The sequence below is a fragment of the Capricornis sumatraensis genome, chromosome 1 (assembly GCF_032405125.1).
Source record: "Capricornis sumatraensis isolate serow.1 chromosome 1, serow.2, whole genome shotgun sequence".
In the NCBI taxonomy this organism is placed as follows: Eukaryota; Metazoa; Chordata; class Mammalia; order Artiodactyla; family Bovidae; genus Capricornis; species Capricornis sumatraensis.
The window spans coordinates 116974571-116986827 of record NC_091069.1 but is presented as its reverse complement, the minus strand read 5'-3'; positions in this window follow the sequence as shown (position 1 = coordinate 116986827).

Here is a 12257-nt window from a genome sequence, read left to right as displayed (position 1 = left end):
CAAGGACTGCAGCACACCAGGCTTCCCTCTCTCTCACCATCTCCCAGAGCCAGCCCAAGTTCATGTCTATTGAACTGGTGATGCCATCCAACCATCTCATCCTCTATCATCCCTTTCTCCTCCTGCCTTCAATCTTTGCAGCATCAGGGTCTTTTCCAATGAGTCAGCTCTTCGCAACAGGTAGCCAAAGTTTTGGAGCTTCAGCTTCAGCATCAAACGTTCCAATGAATATTCAGGGTTGCTTTCCTTTAGAATTGACTGGTTTGATCTTGCTGTCCAAGGGACTCTCGAGAGTCTTCTCCAGCACCACATTTTGAAAGCATCAGTCCTTTGGTGCTCAACCTTCTTTATGCTCCATCTCTGCCATCCGTACATGACTACTAGAAAAACCATACTTTTGACTATACAGACCTTTGTCGACAAAGTGATGTCTTTCGTTGCTCTTTAACACACTGTCTAGGTTTGTCATAGCTTTCCTGCCAAGAAGTAATCATCTAATTTCATGGCTGCGCTCACCATCTGCAGTGATTTGAGAGCCCAAGAAGAGGAAATCTGTCACTCCTTCCACATTTTCCCCTTCTATTTGCCATGAAGTGATAGGACTGGGTGTCACGATCCTAGTTTTTATAATATTGAGTTTTAAACTGGCTTTTTCACTTATGAGCGGGCAACTCTTTTTGATCATCAACTTCCTGCCTGTACTTCTGCCCCTGTCAGCTCTCGGCTTCTTCCTCAGAAAAGTCCTGGGAATGTAACCTTCAGCCAAAAGGGAGGGCTTAATCAAGGTCTTAATGGAAACAGTGACAGATTTTATTTTCTTGGACTCCAAAATCACTGCAGATGGTGACTGCAGCCATGAAATCAAAAGATTCTTGGTCCTTGGAAGTAAAATTATGGCAAACCTAGACAGTGTATTAAAAAGAAGAGATGCTACTTTGCCAACAAAGCTCTGTATAGTCAAAGCTATTATTTTTCCAATAGTCATGTATGGATGTGAGAGTTGGACCATAAAGAAGGCTGAGAATTGATGCTTTTGAACTGTGGTATTGGAAAAGACTCTTGAGAATCCCTTGGACAGCAAGGAGATCAAACCAGTCAATCCTAAATGAAATCAACCCTGAATATTCATTGGAAGGACTGATGCTGAAACTGAAGCTCTGATACTTTGGCCACTTGATGGGAAGAACTGACTCATTGGAACAGACCCTGATGCTGGGAAAGACTGAAGATAGGAGGAGAAGGGGACAACAGAGATGAGATGGTTGGATGGCATCTCTGACTCGATGGTCATGAGTTTGAACAAACTCCAGGAGATGGTGAAGGACAGGGAAGCCTGACATTCTGCCATCCATGGGGTCACAAAGAGTCGGACATGACTGAACAGCAACAATAATCAAGGTCACCCAGCAGGGATTGCACTTGGGCTTTCTGCCTCTCTTTTGCCGGCTCATTACTCACTAACCACTTCAAGGGAAATGTAGAATATAAATCAGAAATGCCCATCACCTCTAGTCCACTAAGTGTGTGAAGGTTCAGGTTAGTCAGGCAAGTGATTTATACCTGTTTATATCCTTTAAAACCTCTATGGAGAATGAAGAAAGCTTTTAGCTAGGATGAGAAGGAAGGAAATCAAATATTTTAAAAGCTTGGTTGTTATTCTTCTCTAAGTATGAAAATATTATTTCTTTAAAAAGTCTGTGTGCCTGGGAAGATTTGGATCAAAATAAATTTTTGTGAAGCCATTAACTCATCACAATTAGATCAAACAGAAGAATTTGGCACTGGGCCTATTGGGAATCTCCAAAGAGTTGGCTGATCCCTCCAAGCCAAATAAACTGGACTCCAGAAACAAGAGTTGATAAGTCTAATGAGGAATGTCAGAGATTGACTGTTAGGGAGTTTTAAAAATATAACATGAAAGGACTTGGTTTGGGTTGTAAGGATCATAAATTAAGGTGACAATTTTTATAAAAGTAATAAAATTCCAGGCTTTGTTGGACTGGTCCCTTTCTTTCCTTACTCAAGTGGGAAAAAGTTATAATTAACAGTAAATATATACATCAGGAGGGGTTCCCAGGTGGCTCTAGTGGTAAAGAATCCACCTGTCAATGCAGGAGACAAGAGATGCAGGATTGATCCCTGAGTTGGGAAGATCCCCTGGAGGAGAGCATGGCCAGCCATGCCAGTATTCTTCCTGCAGAATTTTATGAACAGAGGAGCCTTGCAGGTTACAACCAATAAGGTCACAAAGAGAGATGAATGAGCACACACGCATCAGGAAATATCTTCCTTTCCTCCTTTCAGTTCAGTCATTCAGTCGTGTCCGACTCTTTGTGACACAATGAACCACAGCACGCCAGGCCTCCCTGTCCATCACCAACTCCCAGAGTCCACCCAAACCCATGTCCATTGAGTCGGTGATGCCATCCAACCATCTCATCGTCCCCTTCTTCTCCTGCCCTCAATCTTTCCCAGCATCAGGGTCTTTTCAAATGAGTCAGCTCTTTGGTTCAGGTGGCCAAAGTATTGGAATTTCAGCTTCAACATCAGTCCTTCCAATGAACACCCAGGACTGATCTCCTTTAGGATGGACTGGTTGGATCTCCTTGCAGTCCAAGGGATTCTCAAGAGTCTTCTCCAACACCACAGTTCAAAAGCATCAATTCTTCAGTGCTCAGCTTTCTTTATAGTCCAACTCTCACATCCATATATGACTTCTGGAAAAACCATAGCTTTGATTAGACGGACCTTTGTTGACAAAGTAATGTCTCTGCTTTTGAATATGCTATCTAGGTTGGTCATAAGTTTCCTTCCAAGGAGCAAGTGTCTTTTAATTTCATAGCAGCAATCACCATCTGCAGTGATTTTGGAGCCCAGAAAAATAAAGTCAGCCACTCTGTCCACTGTTTCCCCATCTATTTCCCATGAAGTGATGGGACCGGATGCCATGATCTTAGTTTTCTGAATGCTGAGCTTTAAGCCAACTTTTTCACTCTCCTCTTTCACTTTCATCAAGAGGCTGTTTCGTTCCTCTTCACTTTCTGCCATAAGGGTGGTGTCATCTGCATATCTGAGGTTATTGATATTTCTCCCAGAAATCTTGATTCTAGCTTGTGGTTCCTCCAGCCCATCGTTTCTCATGATGTACTCTGCATATAAGTTAAATAAGCAGGGTGACAATATACAGCCTTGATGTACTTCTTTTCCTATTTGGAACAATTCTGTTGTTCCATGTCCAGTTCTAACTATTGCTTCCTGACCTGTATACAGGTCTGCCTCTCAAGAGGCAGGTCTTTCTTTTCTTCTAAATTTTTAAAAAATTTTTTGACCACCACTGTTTATACTACGTCTCAGAGACACACTTAGTCAAAACTTCTTAAAGCTTTATTCTGTTCAAAACTTGACCAAAGTAGCAGTAGCTTTTATGTCAATGCCCCACTGAGAGATGGAGATTGAGGTGGTTAGCTTTTTTCAATGTCAATTTTTGTTGAGCATGATAAGATACTTGCTTGCAATTGGTGCAGTAAAAAGGGATGTGGAGTAGTTAAAAATCCAATAGCCTGGTCTTTGACGATTTTCACCCTCTCCACCTCCCCTACGCACCTGGGTTGACTTGTTTTCTAATCAAGGGAACCTGACTCAGGATTAAGTTACATAGTCTTTCTGGATCACCAGTCTTTTTCTTTATATCCCTTTAAAATGTAAATGACTTTTTAGTGGTGAATAAATTTGATTTAGTGGTAAAATAAATAAATTTATTTTTCCTGAGTATGGAAATCTGAGTGCCTAATTTCATGACAAAACAACTCAGCAACCAAGTATGTTTCTTAATTATGTTTTCATCTGAATGTTGCCTGCCTCCATTTCTTATGCTGAAAATGACATATTTAGTAACCCAAAGATAAACCTTCTAAACGTGGCACTCCTGAAAGCTAAATAACTAAATGATGCTTTTTCTTCTTTTGGCTGAAGTCAGTGTTTTTTTCAGTGCAATTAGTAATTGCTTTCTACTAAAAAGCATGCCTTTGTGTATTAGAATAGAATCAAACCCAGTTTAATATGCCAGAGTGAGGTTTCCCAGGTGGCTCAGTGGTAAAGAATCTGCCTGCAACTGCAGGAAACATGGGAGACACCGGTTCAATCCATGGCTCTGGAAGATCCCCTGGAGGAGAAATTGGCAACCCTAGGCAATCCTAGGATTCTTGCCTGGGAAATCCCATGGACAGAGGAGCCTGGTGGGCTACAGTTCATGGGGTCACAAAGACTTGCACACAACGGAGCATGCATGAAATGTGCAAGGTATGGACAACAATGGGATATACCCACTGATTCAGCAAGATGACTCAAGGACAACAAAGGCCAGTGGATTTCTGACATTATAAATCAGACATAAATGCTAGTGTTCCAGAAGATGGCTCAGAGGTTCTTTGAAATTATCTGGAATGAGCAAATGGAACCCAGTTGTATCTGTCCACTTCTTGTTCTAATAAGTCTATTAATTATAGATTCAAAAAATAAATTAAAAAGAGCAAACTAGTCAGAAGCATATTACAAGACTTAAAAAAAAAGGCATGATGTAAAAACTTTGAGTCAAGTTTATTCACTATCTTACTGGGGACTATGGCCCAAGAGACAGCCTCTCGGTGTTGAAAAACTGTTCCAAAGCAGTAAGGGGAGAAGGTCATTGTATACAGTTTCAGTGAAGAGGGTACGTTGCAACCAAACACACATCTTCATTGAAGACAGCTGCTAGTCATGAGGAGCAGACATCTTAGTTAGCAGTTCTAGTGTTTTTCTAAGTATGGGAAGATGTAAGAATTGAGGTTCTCATAATCTTTTCTCTTGAAAATATCTAACTCTCTGAAGGCCTGTCCTCCCAGTTTTCCCAGGGCACAGACTGCCTCACTCCCAAGCTCCTTTCAGGGTGTGTTGAAGGTCAGTGACTTGACTCCAGTGGCAGGTGACTTCATTCTTGTAGAATCAAGATGGCCATCGATTTTTTTTTAGTTGTCAAAAGTATAGGGGATGAAAGATGTCTATTTCCTTCCCTTTTTGCCGAATTTATTTCCCCTTACAAGCTGCTAATACATAAAACACGCGCCAACAGTGAAACTAGCTTTTTGTTCTCAGTGTCTGGGTTATATGGTTAAGTCTCACTGTTCTTCATCAATTGCTTATTCCTAACTTCGTGTTTTGGGTGTTTTCAGTCTAAGCTGATTCAAGTTGGGACACGTTGAGGTTTTCACCGGCAATAGCTATTGAGTCCCCATGAGAGTATTTAACTGTGTGTAAACAGTGGTCACAAGGATCATTGTGATTATCATCCAAAAGAGAGACAAGCTCATAAAGACTCTGGAGTTTGAATGACCTGTGCTAACTTCTTTTAAAAATCCTCTACCATATAATACTGTTTTTAAATCTTTTACCTGAAATAATGTTGGATTTATAGAAAGATCCCAAAATAGAAAAGCATACTCCATATACCATTCATCCATCTTCCCCTAAAGTTAACATCTTACATGTAATTCCCTGCTCAGTCACTTCAGTCGTGTCCAACTCTTTGTGACCCCATGGACCGCAGCCTCCCAGGCTTGTCTGTCCATGGGATTCTCCCAGCAAGAATACTGGAGTGGGTAGTCATGTCCTCCTCCAGGGATCTTCCTGAGCCCGGGATCGAACACGCATCTCCTGCATTGCAGGCAGATTTCTTACTGCTGAGCCACTGGAGAAGCTCCCCCCATGTATTCATAGCACAATTATAAAAATCAGGAATATCGCACTGTTTCAAATTTAAAACAATGTATCTTAGCTGATGGTACTATTGTTTTTTGTTTTAATTTATGCCAAGACTTATTTTTTTAAAAAAGTTTTTTGGGGTATGGTTGCTTTACAATTTTATGTTAGTTTCTGCTATACAACAAAGTGAATCAGCTCTATGTTTACATATATCCCCTCCCTCTTGGCTCTTCCTCCCACTGCCCTCCGTCATCCCATCTCTCTAGGTCGTCACAGAGCAAGGAGCCGAGTTCCCTGCGCTAGACAGCAGGTTCCCACGGGCTATCGGCTTTACCCATGGTGGTGTGCAAATGTCAAGGCCTATCTCCCAGCTCACCCTTCCCCCCGCCACGTCCGCACGTCTTTTCTCTACGTCATTTCCATTCCTGCCCTGCAAATAGTTTCATCTTTACCAGTTTTCTAGATTCCACGTATAAATGTTAATATACAGTATTTGTTTTTCTCTTTCTGACTTACCTCACTCTGTGTCATTATTCTTTTCTTCCTTATCACATTAGATTTTCACTTTGCTTCCTCGGAAAAGATGAAACCAAATTCTGGAGACGATCTGGTCCTAACAGGTGCGGATGGGGGACTCATTCTCTAACCCTGTGTGCTTTCAGCTGGATTCTACTTTCTCCTTAGCGGTGGGCTCTGTGATGCCAAATGCCATTGTTTTAGCCCAGAGCTCAGAATCTTGGCTTGTTGTTTCTGTTTTAAGAGCTCTCAGCATCTTCTCATCAGGGCTTATATTAATCACCTAAATTTTCATCACATGCCCATGCATGTGTGTGTGTTAAATCACTTCAGTCATGTCCAACTCTTTCCAGCCTCATGGACTGAGGCTGCCAGGCTGCTCTGTTCATGGAGTTTCCCAAGCAAGAATACTGTAGTGGGTACTGCTACTGCTGTTAAGTCACTTCAGTCATGTCTGACTCTGTGCAACCCCATAGACGGTAGCCCACCAGGCTCCCCTGTCCCTGAGATTCTCCAGGCAAGAACACTGGAGTGGGTTGCCATTTCCTTCTCCAGTGCAGGTAAGTGAGAAGTGAAAGTGAAGTCGCTCAGTTGTGTCCGACTCTTAGCGACCCCATGGACTGCAGCCCACCAGGTTCCTCCGTCCATGGGATTTTCCAGGCAAGAGTACTGGAGTGGGGTGCCATTGCCTTCTCCAACTGTAGTGGGTAGCCCTTCCCTTCTCTGGGGGATCTTCCCAACCCAGGGATCGAACCCACATCTCTTATGTCTCCTGTGTTGGCAGGCGGGTTCTTTACCACTAGCACCACCTGAGAGCTCAGGCCCATGCATATGCTCTACTTAATAAGAGGCTTAGCTCCTTTTTAGTTATTGCCACTCCTTTATAATACAAATCTATATGTATACACAATGGAGAATATATATATGTATATTATGTATACCTATAAATGTATATATTACATTATACATTATAACATATATATATAGTGGAGAGAATATGCTCAGTTTGGACATTTATTTCAAGATGGTTCCAAACTCTAATCTCTGGTTTCTTTTAGTAATTTTCATAATGCTTAGCTACAGTGACTGTTTCAATCTGAAGGCAAAGAGAAGCATAAATAATTTTCCTGATAAAATGAATCCAAGAAGATTTATTTGAAGGAATTCCATTTCTAGCTCATGGGTTCTTGTCAGCTTACCTCCCTTTGTTCTGCCGTGTGTGTGTGTGTGTGTGTGTGTGTGTGTGATTACATACACAATGTGTGTGACATCTTACAGGGAGCTAGCTGTTGGTTTGGGATCAGTGCCATCCACGCAAACACAGGAGTGGTTTCATGTTCTCCACAATAGACAAATCCCTCCTGGGATGTTCTTCATTGGGGAATACAAGAAAAAATCCATTAGAAGGTTCATGTTGATATTTCTTGCTCACAGAGGTTTGTTGGCAGAAAGTGCCTTGGTTTTCTTGATTGAAGAAATGAAGGAAAAGGCCAAAGGTGAAAAGTTCAAGAATGAGTGTGCTATTCAGTTGGGAAAGATTTATTTACAAGAATCACTTATGGCATCTCTAAGATCTTTCTACTTACCTTACCATACTCCCCTCTCCTCACTCCAGAAAAAAAAGGACAGAAAGTTTTGTGGTCTGTTGTCTGGGTTGTTTAAATACCCACTGGAGTCTCACTCCAGTGAAATGATTAGACGTCTCTGGGTTATATATGGCAGGACCAGTCTGAGCCGCTGGCCCAGCAGATTTTAACCTGAAAGGGCTCCATGCTGGTAGTTGAAAACAGATAATTACTTCATTAAATTTTGGAAGGTCTACAACTTTTGCATTGCCTTCTGTTTGCACAGGCAGAGGAAAAACACAAGATCCACCCAGGCCATGAGCCTGCTAAGTTTCCCTTTCTTTCCACTACCGGAAACATTATACGGGCTGTAGGTAAGATCTAGTATTTTATCACACTAACGTGGGGAGACTTACCCTTTTGGGCAGCCAGAGTAAATATTCTCCAGCCTTGGTTGGTCTGTACGCCCAGAGTTTTCATTCTCCTTCCCTCAAACTTTTGCCACCTTTAATCAAGCATTGTTTCTGCTAGTGTTATCTTATTTTCTTTCCTTTAAATGAATCCGCTCATATGTGAAAGTTAAATAGATTTATGTGCAGTGAACCATATACATTTGCCCGACTTATCTGTAATTCTTAGGAAACTTTAGAAAAGATTTAGGGGATGGTAGAGAGAAAAATATTATTCAGGAGACATTGGATTCTTTGGGGAAAGTCTCTGTGGAATTGAGGTCTATTATTGTCAAAATGATTAAACCAGCAGAGGCAATATACATTAAAACAAAAAAATCATGTAGTTCTATGTCTGAAGCTGTAAGCAGCAGGGTACTTTTTCATCCATTATTGTCATTGGACTATTTTCATCTTTTGCTGCTGGGCATTAAAATGCAACTAATCCGCCACCCACAAAACCCATTAGCATAAGCAATAAAAAATGAATGGTCAGATGACACAGTGATAGCATTGAAATTAGTTTAGTAAAATGTAGATATAATGAGACTGCTGGTGTCAGAGCAGTTTGTGTCATAATGGACTGAACTGTTTTGGACTTTAATTTTGGGTTCTTTTATATATGGCTATTATGCTTTTTTTTTTTTTAATAAAACATCTGTGTTCTCTTACCTTTTTTTTTTTTGCTTTTCCTCAAAGTTTTCTGATGTTATAATTTTATCTACAGTCTAAAGGAAAAATTTAGCTCTCTCTTGAGTAAATGAGAGAATTCTGTTTCTCCTAGGGAAGAACAGGCTGCCAGGAACAGATCCACACCAGACGTGTTAGACACTGATGCTGCGAAAGGCTGAGGAGGAGAAGGGGCCACAGAGGATGCGATGGCTGGAAGGCATCACCAAGAGAGTTCAGGGTGGAGAGCAGGGAAGAGGCACTCTGTGTTCTGGGAAAAAGTGGCAGAACCAGTCTTTAGATAGTTAGATGGAGAAGACTTTATAAGCCAAATTCTTGCATGTCCTCATATTTAGAAAGTACTAAAATCCTTCATGTCGTCATCTGCTCCTGGTGACCAGCAGTCATCTTCATGAGACTAGTAGAAACCTTCTGGAAAAAATACATGCTCGATTGCATGCACTGCCTTTTTGCCAAAATCATGTGCATACTGACCCTCATCCCTCCCCCCTGGTCTCCCTGCCTCAGTTTCTCAGGTAAGTCCTCAGCTATCTGAAAGGCTGACTCCTGGTCTATAGTCCTCGTTTTGCCCAAATAAAACAACTCACAAGTCTCCATGTTGTGCTTTTTTTTTCCCAGTTGATATGAGACACAAAGTTCTTCGTTCAAAAAAGTGAGGGAAAATCCCACCATGATATGTATTTTCTTTCCTTACCTACTTTTTGAGTTTTCCCCTTTTAGACATCAAGTGGTTAGAACCAGATAATTAAAAAAAGTTCTTTGTCATAAAGTATCATTTTCAGTCTCAAGCTGACCTCTTCAACCCCTTCAACAATCATACGTTTTGCTGTGCGTCACAGTGAAACCTGAGAACAAAACCTCTTTCTCTTGGCCCAACAAAATCATATTGGGGTTGGGGTGGGGAACTTCACAGTGTGGAGATAATGTAGGATAATATTTCAGCTCCCATGAAGAGTGTGAAAGTGTCAGTTGCTCAGTCGTGTCTGACTCTTCGCGACCCCATGGACTGTAGCCCGCCAGGCTCCTCTGTGCATGGGATTCTCCAGGCAAGAATACTGGAGTGGGCTGCCATTTCCTCCTCCAGGGGATCTTCCTGACCCAGGAATAGAACCTGGGTCTCCTACATCGCAGGCAGAGTCTTCACTATCTGAGCAACCAGGGAAGCCTCCTCAATCCCCATGTGTGGCCAATTGAGAGGTGACTTTTTAACTGATTAGCACCTAGAAGTTGGTCTTCTTTTGACATTATTTAAAAACTACATAATATATTTAATGCCACTGTGATTTAAGATAAAGTTGGACTTTGCAGTCCAACATTTACCATTGTATAGAGTAATGCACATCTTCCATGGTACCTGGGGAAAAACCAAGTGATACTTTTCAGCTCCTTCTCTCTTGGGAGTCATCGCTCCTGGTGAGATTCCCCTCAATGCATTGGGCAAGTTCCCTGATCCTACTGAGGGATGCTTGCACCACCAGGAAGGACCCTGAGTACCAAATATGGTGCAAGCAGGATGATTGGCTAGAGACTACCCAGAAACTAGCTCCAGTACCATAAAACCTGGGACTGTGAGCCACATGGCTGAGCGGTTCTTCTGGTTTTCCTTAGCTTGCTGCTCTTTGCCTGGCTGCTCCTTCCCAGTCATCTCTTGGTTTGTCATCACGTGTGTCTCCTAGGACAATTTATATTCGGGGTGCCCTCCTGGGTCTGCTTCCTGGAATGGGTCTCCTTCCCCTGTGTAAATTATCTCTAATGTCTCTCCACCTTTATTAACATTTTTGATCTTACATTTGGGCAAAACTTCAGTAACTAGAGTGAGACATATCCCTTGGGCACCTGAGAAAGACTTCATTCATTTTTTAAAGACAGACATCGTGTTGGAGGTAAAGATGTCAATTTTTAGAGACTCATAGAAGGGTCCACGGGTCAGAGCCTACAGGCACATTGGCTTCTGGCAAGAGATGCTCACAGAAGATGGTGCTGATGTCTCTGCTGGGAGTCCAGTGCTTTTTAGGATTATCTTTTGGCTTGAAGAAGATTCTCCTTCCATACATGCAGACCTTTGATGACCCAAGCTTGAAATGAGCCAAGAGTGACCAGACATGTGACTATAAATCTCCACTGAGATTGACAAGGTATGGTTTCCAGGAACTTATCGTTTTTTAGGGCTATTTCCTTGTAGACCGTTTTGTTTTCTCAATTCCTAAAGCTATTAAAGATTCTATACTGTCTATGCCTTGGGTTGTGTCCTTCTGAGGTATTTCTATTTCTCTGAGTTTGTCATTTTCCTCTCTCCTATTAAGTGTCTATATTTCATGGTGCAATTCACCAAAGCTTTTATCATATTTTCTACATCGAAGTAAAATTCTTCAATAATAGGTGTAATTTTCATCAAATGATTGCTTTCCTTTTCTTATTGTTGGAGCTCTATCACTTGGTGTTAAAGGATTGCTGGCTGGAGATAAAGCCCTCTGGTTTGGAAAAGTGAATAAAAACATCAGAGGCAATTTAGGAGCTTATTTTTTGACACACAAGCTGATGAGAAGTCGATTTTCTCTGCCAGGCACTGTCAGGCCATTTCCCCCATGTCTGCATGGAGGAAACTACCATAGGAAAGAGACACAGATACAGACATGCTATTTAGACCCAGCCAATGTACTGTGCAGGAAGTGAAGAGGAACTAAAGAGCCACTTGATGAAGGTGAAAGAAGAGGCTGGCTTAAGGAAGAAAAAGCTGGCTTAAAACTCAACATTCAAAAAACTAAGATCATAGCATCTGGTCCCATCAATTCATGGCAAATAGATGGGGAAACAATGCAAACAGTGAGAGACTTTACTACCTTGGGCTCCAAAATCCCTGCAGACGGTGACTGCATGAAATTAAAAGACGCTTGCTCCTTGGAAGGAAAGTTATGACCAACCTAGACAGCATAGTAAAAAGCAGAGACATTACTTTGTCCATAAAGGTCCATCTAGTCAAAACTATGGTTTTTCCAGTAGTCATGTATGGATGTGAGAGTTGGAACATAAAGAAGGCTGAGTCCCGAACAATTGATGCTTTTGAACTGTGGTGTTGGAGAAGACTCTTGAGATTCTCTTGGACTGCAAGGAGATCAAACCAGTCAATCCTAAAGGAAAGCAACACTGAATATTTGTTGGAAGGACTGATGCTGAAGTGGAAGTTTCAATCCTTTGGCCACCTGATGCGAAGAACTGATTCATTGGAAAAGACCCTGATGCTGGGAAAGATTGAAGGTGGGAGAAGGGGATGACAGAGGATGAGATGGTTGGATGGCATCAC